This window comes from Triticum urartu, chromosome 2A (assembly GCF_056163025.1).
Source record: "Triticum urartu cultivar PI428250 chromosome 2A, HENAU_Tu73, whole genome shotgun sequence".
Taxonomy (NCBI): Eukaryota; Viridiplantae; Streptophyta; class Magnoliopsida; order Poales; family Poaceae; genus Triticum; species Triticum urartu.
In genome coordinates, this window is record NC_141874.1 from 29,381,960 (window position 1) to 29,394,329 (window position 12,370).

Genomic DNA, 12,370 nt, shown 5'->3' on the forward strand with positions numbered 1-12,370 from the left:
GTGTAATGTTTTAAAAATGAATTATTTATTATAAAACAAAGTGTAAATTTACCATACTATATTACAATATTTTTTATTTGATAGAAATATATGTATTAAGTATTAAAAATTAGTATAAATGATTATATTTATTATGATTAATGTAGAGCCAAATATTCCAAAAAACGTACTTCAATGTCAAAAAAGCGTATTCATAAAAATATTTGGAAGAAAAAGACTTATTTGGTTGAGCCGGTCGCTCATAGCGAAATGTGTAGTTTGTACATAAACACCCTAAACTTCATAATGCACACCCATGTGTATCCTTCTCAGGTACAACAACATATATCGACCGTGCTAAAGTTATGGCAGCATTTCACACAACAAAAATAGCCACAAATGACAATAAGAGACAAGTTATTTACGGGTATCGATCGAGGTGCATGAATTGCTGATATAGAATATACAAAAGGTATTTGTATATATGAGGTCGGAGCACCTTAACCAAATAATCATTATAAAGTGTTTTTGCAAAAAGTAAATCTTAAAATCCAATTCATTATGATTGCTCCATGCAGGGGCGGGCCCAGGAATTGAGGACTGTGTATTTAAAATTTGAAAGCATATAACCTTCCTTTTGGCGCGTATAACATATTATACTAGTTATAATAAACTATATAAAAGATATCACATAATATATTATATTGATAAAAATGATCATAAGTTGGTACTATTCAACATTAAGAAGTAAAAAAATTGTTCAACAATTTATAAACGTTCTAACATTATCTATTCAAATGGCAAATTGCAAATTCTCGTGTCTAAACAATTCATAATTGACTGCAAACTAGTCTCTAGTTTCACTATAATTAAGTAGAAATGCAATTGGTCAATGGTCAAACTAATTTACTTGGTCTTATATTTCTGTACTGCAGCCCATTGAACAAGACAGGAACAAAATCGAGGCCCTGTTGTCTGAATGCAGTTCGATAGTGACAGAAAAATTCAGTTAGAACACTTTGCATAGTTGAATTCGGGGTTAAAGGATTAGTATGTGTAGTTAGCGATTATTACCTTCAAAAGTTGAATTCGGGTTGTGGCTTTGAATTGAATCAATTACTGCCCCTGATTTCTTCACGCTTGCTAACCCACCACCTATTGTAGTTTGCAGAGATCAGAAACTTTAGAATAAAAAGGCGGCGAGAGATCTGGGTTGGATTCTCCATGCGCGTCTGCGCCGCCACGCGCACCTGCGATCCATCGCCGATCAGGCGACGGCAGCTCTGGGCCCTGGCCGCCGTGCGGTGCCGTCGTGTCGATCAGTCGGTTGATGGCACGGGTCGCATGTGATGCGCAGAGAACTGGAGAACAGGGGAAGGGCGGCGCTGCCGGTTCGTGTGATCGATCGATGGTTTTTTTTCTTAAGGTGATGATTAATCGATGGGTTTTTTTTTCTGGTGTGTGCTGCAGTGATTTGGGCCATGTCGTAGTGTGGTGAGGGGGAAATACGATGGGGTGTGTCTGGTTTTGGGCTGAAATCCTTAACTATCACGTTCTCGGCTATTAGTATCGTTTTTTCCTTATAAAACCCAGTATTTATACTATATATACCTATTTTTTGGACGAAAATAATGGGTATTCAAGTGAATATCCTTGAATTGAGGTGGGCCCACCCCTGGCTCCATGCCGCATGATTTCTCCTGACCTCGTTAAGCATTTGTCATTGTTGTCTTCGACTGCAACAACTAACCATGTCGCATCCTGGTTTCGTGAAGAGCTAGCCGATGACTCCGATGCAATTTCGATATCCTTATCAATCATCTTTTTTCCTGACAAAAGTCTTATGACCGAAGATCCTTCACATATTGATCTAGGTCGAACATCCCGCTTCTCCCTAATATTTGTCCCTATCACACACTTTTGAGGCTCTTGGGTCTCATTTGTCCCTCCATTTACTCTACATCCATAATGAATTTTACATCAGTCATATTATAATGATTAGTAAAAATAATACAATAAATTTTAAATCATTTATTATATTTTAAATCCCAGTGAAAATCCTTGCAATGTATATGCCTAAACACTTATCTTTTACCAATTTTTTTACTTTTCATATTTACTAAAGTATGATGTATCTCTACTCTTATAAAAAGCACAGTTGGTGATGATAGTGTGTCTGCCATCTGTCGTTTTCGGCCTCCCGGTCTGCATCGAACGCGTGTGAGCCAAGTTTTGGAAAATTTGCAAAATGACGCCCGCACTGCACCCCACATTTACACAAAGTCCCTCAGTTTCTATCTCCAGCCCTCCCACCCAATCCATCCAATCACGGCTCCTATCTACCACTCCGGTGCTGGCGCCGTCCGCCGCCAAACCTCTCATGCCTCCTCCGCCCGCTCCCATCCACGGCGGTGTAGCCACCCGCCACATACTACTCCTTCTCCTTCCCCGATGACACACTTCACAAGAAGGTTGTCCCCTTCAAGTACGACCCTCTCCCAAAGGACCTTCATGACGTCTTAGCGGCAGCGCCACCCACAAGCTCCACCGCCATCCCATCCCACCACAGAAGTGCTGACAAGATTCCTCGCATGGCCTAGCCCTATATGGTCGTCGCCACTACTGTTTGCTCCTTCCCCGCCCCCTCTGCATCCCTCATTCAGTTCAGCCATGACCACTCGTTTCCACAACCAGCCCCCTTGTCTGTTTGGGCCGCGATGTGGCCGCCGCCTCATGGAAAGACATCATTGTTGTTTCTCTGCAAGGTAGCCGGCCTCCTCCTCTCTAATTTTTTGGCATTGTGCATTCAGCGTCCTCCGCATAAATTAGTGACAGTTTCTGCAAATGTACTCCTGCAGATTTGATGCCACTGGTTGATTAGTGCGTGAAGTTGGATATATTTGACAGCAAGTTGATGGCTATTGTGCTTATTTCGGTATTATAATAGATTCAGGGATGTTTATTATTCCAGTATTATAAGTTGATACCATGGTATTAGATATCCTGCTGCTAGAATAGCTTATGAAAACGCTTTGGCGTGACTTATATTTCTATAGTTGTATTGGTGGGCACTGGGCAGCCATCATATGTGCAGAGCAAGGTTGTTGGAAGTTACCAATATGTGTGTTGTTTGACCGATGAGGTCTCGAGAAAAGAATTATTGTATGGGTTTCAGATAAGGGAGATACACATGGACAATGGTGAAATCCCTGAATTAAGTAAATTCATTATGAGAGTTAGTGCTCTGTTATGTGCAATCTAAATAATCTTAATTTGTTCTTTCATTTCCTCGTGAGATTACTTATAATGTCTGCATGATGCAGTTCCGTGCCCTTCATCCACCATTGTCCTGGTTTCAACGGCAAGCAACTTATTGCTATTACACGATTATTTATTTTACTCATCGGTGCAACTGGAGTTTTAGATGGCACAATTAAAAAATCTACAAAAACCTTACTTTGCGGTTAGTCTTACAGTTTTCCTTCTTTTCATTCTAGCTTTCGCATATACTCTGTTTACTAGCATGGGGAGGGAATTTTTCCGCAAAAAAAAGCATGGAGAGGGAATTGAAAGAAACTGCCCGATGCTTGATCTCCGTAACGATGCATTTTTTTGGCAAATCTTTACTCCAATGGAGTCACTGAGGTTGAAGTAGGAGAGGAAGAAAAAACACATCATTGCATATTTGGGTTTAGTGATAAACTGATAATGCTTCCATATGTTCTTGATCCCCAGATGCGACTTACCTCTATATGCACTTTTCTTACTGGTGGGTGCAGGAGCCCAGGCCACCCACGTGAAGACAATGGCCTTAGCCACGTCATCGAGGTCGAGGGGTCCTCAAGCCAATCCTGGCCCTCGCCGGCGTCAGCGGCCCCGTCCTTCTCCATGGGGTCAGTTAGTCAATCTCGGTCATCCGATTCATCTCCGTCGAGTATGTCACTGGTGCGGAAGCTGCGTCGGACAACAACAACGCGAGCTCATCGCTAGCTCATATGAGTCTTTGGTCGAAGCCCTCCTGCCGCAGCTCTCCGCATGTTTCTTAGACAAAGGGAAAGACGAATGCCGGTGTCAGCAAGGTTGTTATCCCATCTCTCTATCTCTCTCTGATCTGTGTTGCTATTGTTGTCTGAGTGAAGTGACTGTTGTTATTGTAAGAATAGAAGTGAGCTGCTGATTTTGAATAAAATTGACTTGCTTGCAGATTCTTGTACGGGCAGAAGAAAGATAGAATTGACCTTGTGTACGGACTGTTGTATGGATGTCGATGGCCATCACCCATCAAAGGAAGGTGACGCCAGATGTAGGTGACGCACTCTGCCGGTGAGGAGCTTCGAAGACGGTGGTGGCTGACGAGCAAAGTCTGCTCGTTGAGGAGGTCATCCACCGTCATGCACATTCCTGGCTTTGGAACAACTTGGACTTATTTGATTTGGTTCAGTTCGATTTGATTTGGTAGTTGTGGTGGTGTTAAATTATCAGCCGCCGCATTTTTTTGGCAGATCTTTACTCCAATGGAGTCACTGAGGTTGAAGTAGGACAGGAAGAAAAAACACATCATTGCATATTTGGGTTTAGTGATAAACTGATAATGCTTCCATATGTTCTTGATCCCCAGATACGACTTACCTCTATATGCACTTTTCTTGCTGGTGGGACATAACTAGAACTAATATTTTGTGTGGAACATAATTAGAACTAATTTTGTGTGTGGTTTTACCATGTTTTAATTGTTGAATTTTTTTATAATTTGATGCCCCTTTTTTCCTTAACAATTTACTATTTGTCCTTCGTGTGATGCTCATGTTGCATTGTTCAGCGACTGCTTCTGGATTACAGGAAGAAGTTGGAGTAAATCCTTGTGTTTGGCTTCAATTTTTTTGGTTTGGATATCTACCCAACATTAAAACTGACTGTTGTACAAGGGAAGTTCCATATTTGCGAGATAATTTTCTATAATGCAGAACTGTAAGAATAACCCTAGAACCATCTTTACAACCTGATGTTACTTAATAATAAATAATGAGTTAACTATATAAGAAGATTTAAATGCTTAGCTTTTCATGCCTTTAGTTAGAAATTGATGTGTGATTTCAAGGCTCGTACTGACTTTTCGTTATCCTGCTTTTCCTCTTAAAGGCTAGAGAGAAATCATTCAAGAAAGCTTCATAGTTATGTAAGTGTTCAGATTTTTTTTGCTAATGATTATTTACCTCTGTTTGCATGATGTTATGTAATTGATTCTCTCTCTTTTTCTTTCTTTTCCACGTCTAAAAACTGCAGATATTGACTGTGAGATGAAATTGTCATTGTTCATAATTTAAATGTTTGACACAAGGCCGGAGCCTAGAATGCTAGCTTCTTAATGCTACTTGACGGGTTGCCATGTCGATGTTTCCCCTTTTAGACGGAGATGGTCATGTCAAAGGTGTCAATGGCAAGGTTCTTCGCCATGTTAGGCCTCTCCTCTGCCTACCTCATGAAGATACGCCACCAATACATTGAGTTTCCACTGGTTATACTTCTTTACCGATGTAAAGTAGTTAACTGATGGTTTTGTTGTATACTCTTTGGGAAGCCATTGATCTGGTACTACATAGACTGAGGACGAGCTGAAGAAAATGTGAGCCATGGGAGGAGAGATTTACTGGAGCAAGGTGAACAACGGTGGTAGTGACCAGATAGGAGACGCAGGGAATGAATGTTTTCTCGTTCTTAGTGCTTTGGCTGTTGTACACTAAAGTGGATGGGAGATCTGCAAGTTAAAGTAAATATCATGGTATTCCTCTCATGCACCTTGTCGCATATACCCTCATAACCTCTGTAGCTCTGCCCTTACCGTTCGTTGTCTTATCTGTTCCTGACAAGTATTGACTTCTCTTTCACTTCCTTGCTTGTATATACATGCTATGATGTATTGTAATATGGATTGGATTTCATATACATGTACTATATTGATTTTAAGTGTTGCACACATGGTTCTTGGTCGTGTTCTTCTGATCTAACGACTCTGCACCTAATTGATACGACAACATTTCTTGTTCATGCTGTAACTATCATCATGCTTTAAGTAATTTTATTTACTGATGTGAATGCACTCATGATCTGTGTGGCTTTGTGTTAAAGTGTTCCAATATTATTTTTGTGTTGTTATCAAGTAGGTAGTTCTGTGTATTTTTGTATTTTTTATGGCAATTTCTTTGACCTCGTGGATGATTCAAATCCATATAGCTTGTGAGGTGATGGCAGTCTTCGGCGGCATTTTAGTCTGTATAAGTTCAAATGTCTTTCCTATAGAGAAATAAAATGCAGTTCACTTAATTTTCAGAATAACAACTCTTGGTGACTACTATTTATGAATTGCATATAATCCTTTGCAATTTTTGAATAGTTAACACAAGGTATTCGTTCATATCCTTAATTGTTCCATTGTGATGGTACTTGCATTACTCTTTGTTTGCAGATATATTCTTTTATGATTTGTTCATAATAATTTCTTGAGGACAACAATTTAGGTGGAAGATATGCTATAGACTAGGTGGTAATAATGCCCAACATTTACAACTGCAAAACTCTTAATAAATGTCTTGATAATCTCAAATAATAAACTACTGATTATTTTTCCCGACATTCAGAAATGCATAGTGAGCTGCACGTTTGGGTCACCATGTTGGAGTTGCTTTTAAATGATTCAAGAATATCATCAATCCTGAGAATAGAGGGGATCGGAGTTAGGGAGGCGTTTTGTTAACATTTACACCTGATTTTTATTTATTAGTAAATAGGGGCGGGTTAACATTATTTTCTCTTGTTAAAGCATTTTTTAACCCGTGGCAATGCACGGGCACTCAACTAGTGAGATGTAATGAGAGGCGCACCTCTCATGTTTACACACAACAGTTACAGTAGCAGGTGATGAAACCCCCTTTCCTGTGCGCTACGGTGCGGAGGATCGCCTAGGTCTGCGCGCGGAGGTAGAGGATGGCCAGATCTGGATTGGATCGCCCAGGGCCTGCGAGCGGCGGTCCGCACCGGTCGGGTTGGCGTGTGCTCGCCGAGTTCCTGCATGCGGCTTGACCAATTCATCTCTAGTAGTGTTTGCTTTGGGCTCATGTTGCACTGTGGCGCTGGTGGCCTCAGATCCTTGGATTGTTGGTGGAAGACTCGGCTCCGGGCGAAAATCATGCATCGACCCTGTCGTTGCCGGCGGTAACGGCGTCCACGGATGTCGTCTTCCTCCTTGGAGGTATCGTTGTGGAGCCGTTCCCTTCCTTCCCAATAGTGTGAGATCTCCTGGTGAAAACCTAAGATCGGGCAGTGCCAGATCGGGTGACGGTGGAGTCCTCAACTTCGTTTTCCTCCTTGGAGGCGTCACCTTGGTGATCCCGCTGAGGGGTTCTGATGGTGTTCGCGTTTGATGGTAGAGCTTTGGTTGTGGTGCTGCCGACGGGTCATTTTCTTTCTTTTCTTTTTGCGCTGCCTTTGCGGTGCTTTCCTCCTCTGAGGACTCTTGTAACACCTTCTTCTCATCAATGAATTTGGCAGTTCTCCTGCCAACATTCAAAAAAAAATGAAACCCCCAGATTCTGGAACATTTTCCCTTCAATGAAAATGCGGGTAGGCCTCTTTGGGAGGCATAATTAAGCATTTCAATGATTCTTTTCAACCACGTACCCAAGTGCAACTCATATTTTTGTTACTTTTAGCATTTTTGAGTTGTTTGTAAATTGCCATCCCTAATCCCATTCCACTACCCATTAATCAATCAAAAAGCTAATTGTCAGTGAAAATCGAACGGTAACCTTCCTCGCCTGATCTGAATGAACTTTTGTGAATCAGAGAAAATCTTCAGCGTCATTTTTGAAATAAATAAATACTGATAAGACCACAGCGTTCTACAATCTCCATTGGAAATTGTCAAGTTATATTATTACTCATTATATTGTTGCACATCACAAGTTTTGCTGTCCGGAAAGATGATCATTTTTCTTCCGGAGGTAGAAGAAGGCCTCGTGCTACTCGCTCATTTTGCCCCGTTGTTTAAGCAATGCCGCAAGATTTTCAACGCCAGCCAGCTCACGCCGTTGAGCTCGTGGTCTGCGTCGGTCAGCGGCGTCCTCTCGCCGGCCCGGAAGAGGAACGCCTTGTCGCAGCGCACCGGCGTGCCACCAACCTGCTCCAGCAGGGTGGCCGCCTCCGTCAGCATGTCCTCGTCCCCGCCTGCGGCCAACTCCCTGGCGGCGCGCCCCAGCCGGCGCACGGTCAAGGCGTAGTCCTTGGCGCACTGTTCCAGAACCAGCCGCCGCCGGGGCGACGTCTCGGCGGCCTGCAGCCGGGCGATGCGGTCGCCGGTGGCCTTGGCGGTCGCCCCGGCGATCCTCACCGCGATGACGACGAGGCCGAGCTCGTCGGCCGTCGCACTCGCCGGGTCCGCCCCCAGCGTCTTCACGCACAAGTCGTAGTCGTGCGCGGCCTCCCAGGAGCCGGTGGCGACGAGCGTGCACGTGTCCTCCAGCGTGCTCGCCCTCGCCGTGCGCGCGTGCTGCGCGAGGAGCAGGAGGACGAGGGCGGAGGAGAGAGCTTGGAGAGCAGCCATGGTCGTCGTCGTCTGATTTGTTTCTCTCTCAGACTCGACCTATATATACTGTAAGACGTACGTAGGAGTAATTAGATTGGTGGCGCTGTAAATTTGTGTTTATCCTTTCAAACGTTTCCATTCGTTGCTCATGCATCAAACTCTTTTACTAGTTACATCACATTGAACAAAAACCGAATGTAATAAATTTTTGACAAATGTAATTAAGAATGGTGAGTAAGAAATTCACCACATATTAACCATGTGTATTAATCATCGCAATATTAGTAAATATTTCTGACGCCCAAGAGCCTACTGAACATATAATTTCTTGAGAATCTAGACAAAACAAAAGACCCGATTTATACTAGCAACACTAGTTAAAATGGGCATTTGTGTCCCAAATGAACGGAACCGCCTGTAATAACCCTACCACATGGTTTTCTTTTTCACCGAGACGGTTATTAAAAGGAAATCGCCTACAAAAATTAACTCGGGCGGCTCAAAAAGAAAAGAAATGAAATGAAACAGCTTGCAGGCTAGTATTGGGCCACAACCCATTTTCACAATTGAACCCTATCTTTCCGTCCCTCAAATCCCACCCCCGCTAGTTTCCTATCTCTTTTTCTATGCCGTTTGTGGCTATTCCGATCTCTTTCAGTTAGCTCTTGATGAGTGATCTTTTATATTGTGAGACCGGTTGACTTTGTCAGACTATTTGCTTTTATTAATAAGATGGCCGCATGCATCTTTCTGATGCAGAGGCCGGGGGATAACCTCCTTTTCGAAGAAAAAAATCCCACCCCCGCAGTCACTCCCCCCCTCTGTTATCTTCCCCCCTTCCTTCTTGCCTTGCAAATCCGTCCCTTCTCTCGTGCATCGATCTCGGAGGGTTTAGGTGACCTTGGGCTGCACCGTCGTGAGGAAGCCATGGTGGTCAAGCCGCCGCATCAGAGCTCGCCTTCCGCCCTACCATCTAATCATGTGTTGTTAAGATACAATCAGCTAGGTAGATTGCACTAGTTAGTATGTGATGTTGGCTAGGTGATTCGAACTTGTGTTGACATATTTTCTTAAGGGGTCGGCTGGATGTCAGGTGACTCAATTTATAATTTGGGTAAGTCACTCTTTGATCTACCTTTAGATCAATGGACAGAACATTCATCTACAACGAAAAATGGCTGACCTAAATAATCATTTTTTAGGGGTAGCTAGGTCAGTCATTATTTAGGCCGACCTAAATAATCTATCAGTCGATTTTGTCATATTGCCTTCCTAATCAGCAATCCGAGGGCCTGACTTGAGCAGTATGCATGGCCAATTTTCAGCTACTTTGCTCCCACAGTTTGTGTGCCCGTTTCAAACTGGCGGTGCCAGCACTATAACCTATGATGTCCAGTTCAAAAAAAAACTATGATGCAAGCACAAAGTATTTCTAAATATTTAACTATTTTCTTAATTTATGCAGGGAAAATGCTTGTATCGAGAGAGGTTTGCTCAAAATACTGTGCAGTCAATTGACCACACAGCCAAAGTGTGGCTTCACCACTGGCCGGTTGTAGCATGAAACGTCCGCATGCTTGGTCTAAGAGCAAGATAAAAATAACTAACATGTCCACTTTACTAATCGTGAGCTCGTTTTTTTTCTTTTTATTGTTTAGACGAGGATACATGTACATCTGCCTATATAAAATTGTTCTTTTTTTTGCATTGAACCTATATTTAATTGCTGAATATACTTATGGTGCATGTGATTTGCAGATGAGTCGCCACGTACGTATAGTTTCGGCCAGCTAATCATGGGAGTAGATTAACCCTAATTAAAACAAACACAAATTTTAAAAGGGAAAATGTTACACAACTACAACTTGGCATTGGTATTACCATTGAAGATGAATAGATTGGAAGTTTTTCCACAAAAAAGAGAGGAAAGAAAGTGGAAAAGTATTAAAAAACGAGTAAGCAAATAATGTAGTAGTCTTTTCGTAAAAAAATATTCTAAGGAATTAATTAGTCGCATTGGTATTACCTTTAAGAACAAAGAAAATGAAAAACAAAATAAATAACGATAAAATTTGCCCACAATTAAGAAAAAAATTGCACTTCCTAATATCATGCCAAAATAATCTTATAATAGAGGAATTTTGCAAAAAGGAAATTTTTAAGAATGAATTAGTAGCATTTGTATTAGCCTTAAAATAAACAAAAGAAATAAAAACTGAAAAAAGCAAAATAATGAATTTTTCTAAGAAAGAATGAATTAGTGACATTGGTATTATCCTTTAAGTAGGAAGAAAATAAAAAATTAAATACAAATAATGTTAAAATTATCACAATCTACAATTGTGTATAATATGCAAGAATAAGCATATACTACTGGACTTTTTGGGAAAAATAAGTTCCCTAAGTAGGAAGGAATAGTGGCATTGGTATTAAACTAAAAAGGAAAAAAGAAACAAAATCAAAATAATGAAGTTATCTAAGAAATACTGAACTTGTGGCACTTGTATTACGTTGAAGTAGAAAGAAAATAAAAAAAATACAAATCAAGATAAAATGTGCAAAACTCGCGGTTTTGTATAATATGCAAGAATAAACATATAATAGTGATTTTTTTGCAAACAATAAGTTCCATAAGAAGGAAGCAAATAGTGGCATTGGTATTACCCTTAAAAAGAAACAAACACTAAAACACAATAATAAAAAGTAAAAAAGTTTTCTAGGGAAGAATGAATTAGTGGCACTGGTATTACCCTTTAAAAAATAAAATAAAAAGCTAAACTAATAATAACAAAATTTGCACACATTGTACACATAAATTATGTTCTAAAAATTTATGCAAGAATAAGCATGTAATATTGGAATTTCCGTAAAAAAGTTCTCTAAATGAAATAAATTAGTGCCATTGGTATTACTCTTAAAGGATAAAGAAAATTATTTTTAAAAAGAAATAATGACAAAAAAATTCCAAAATATGCATCAAAATTTACTTTTTTATAATATGCTAGAATAAACATATAATAACGAATATTTCACAAAAATAAAGTTCCAAAGAAGTAATGAATTAGTGGCATTGGTATTACACGTAAATAAGGAAGAGAATAAATAAAACTCAAACATAATCAAAACAATGAATTAATCTAAGAAATAGTGAATTAGTGACATTGGTATTACCCTTTGAGAGGAAAGGGGATAAAAACAAAAAGAAATAATGGTAAAATTTGCACACAATTTACACAGTAATTGCATTTATTATAATATGCAAGATTAGACATGCAAAAGTGAAGTTTTCGCAAAAACATGTTTTCTAAAATGAAACAAATTAGTATCATTGGTATTACCCTTAAAAAAGAAAATAATAATAATAACAATAATAATAATAAATTGCACACAATTTACAAAAAATGCATTTTTTAGAATATGCAATAATAAGCATATAAAAGTGGTTTCATAGAACAAAAGTTTCCTAAAAAGGAATAAATTAGTGACATTGGTATTGACTTTAAAGAAGAAACAAAATGAAACAAAAACTAAACAAAAATAAAATTAATGATATTTTTCTAAGGAAGAATGAATTAGTGACAATGGTATTACCTTTAAAAAAGAAATAAAATGAAACAAAATCAAAATAATGAAGTTTTCGAAGATAGAATGAATTAGTGACATTGGTAGAAACAAAATGAAACAAAAATTAAAATAAAATCAAAATATTAAAGTTTTCTTAGAAAGAATGAACTAGAGACATTTACAGGACATAATAAAGAAGGCAGGGAGAAGAGACAACGAAACACGCTCGGACTCGTACATTCACATGAT

At 39.8% G+C, this 12,370-nt stretch overlaps 1 pseudogene; it reads right to left on the minus strand.

Annotated features, from left to right (window-relative positions):
• Positions 1 to 8,085: 8,085 nt before the first annotated feature.
• Positions 8,086 to 8,651, minus strand: LOC147983162 (uncharacterized; annotated as a pseudogene).
• Between the last annotated feature and the right edge of the window lie 3,719 nt (positions 8,652 to 12,370).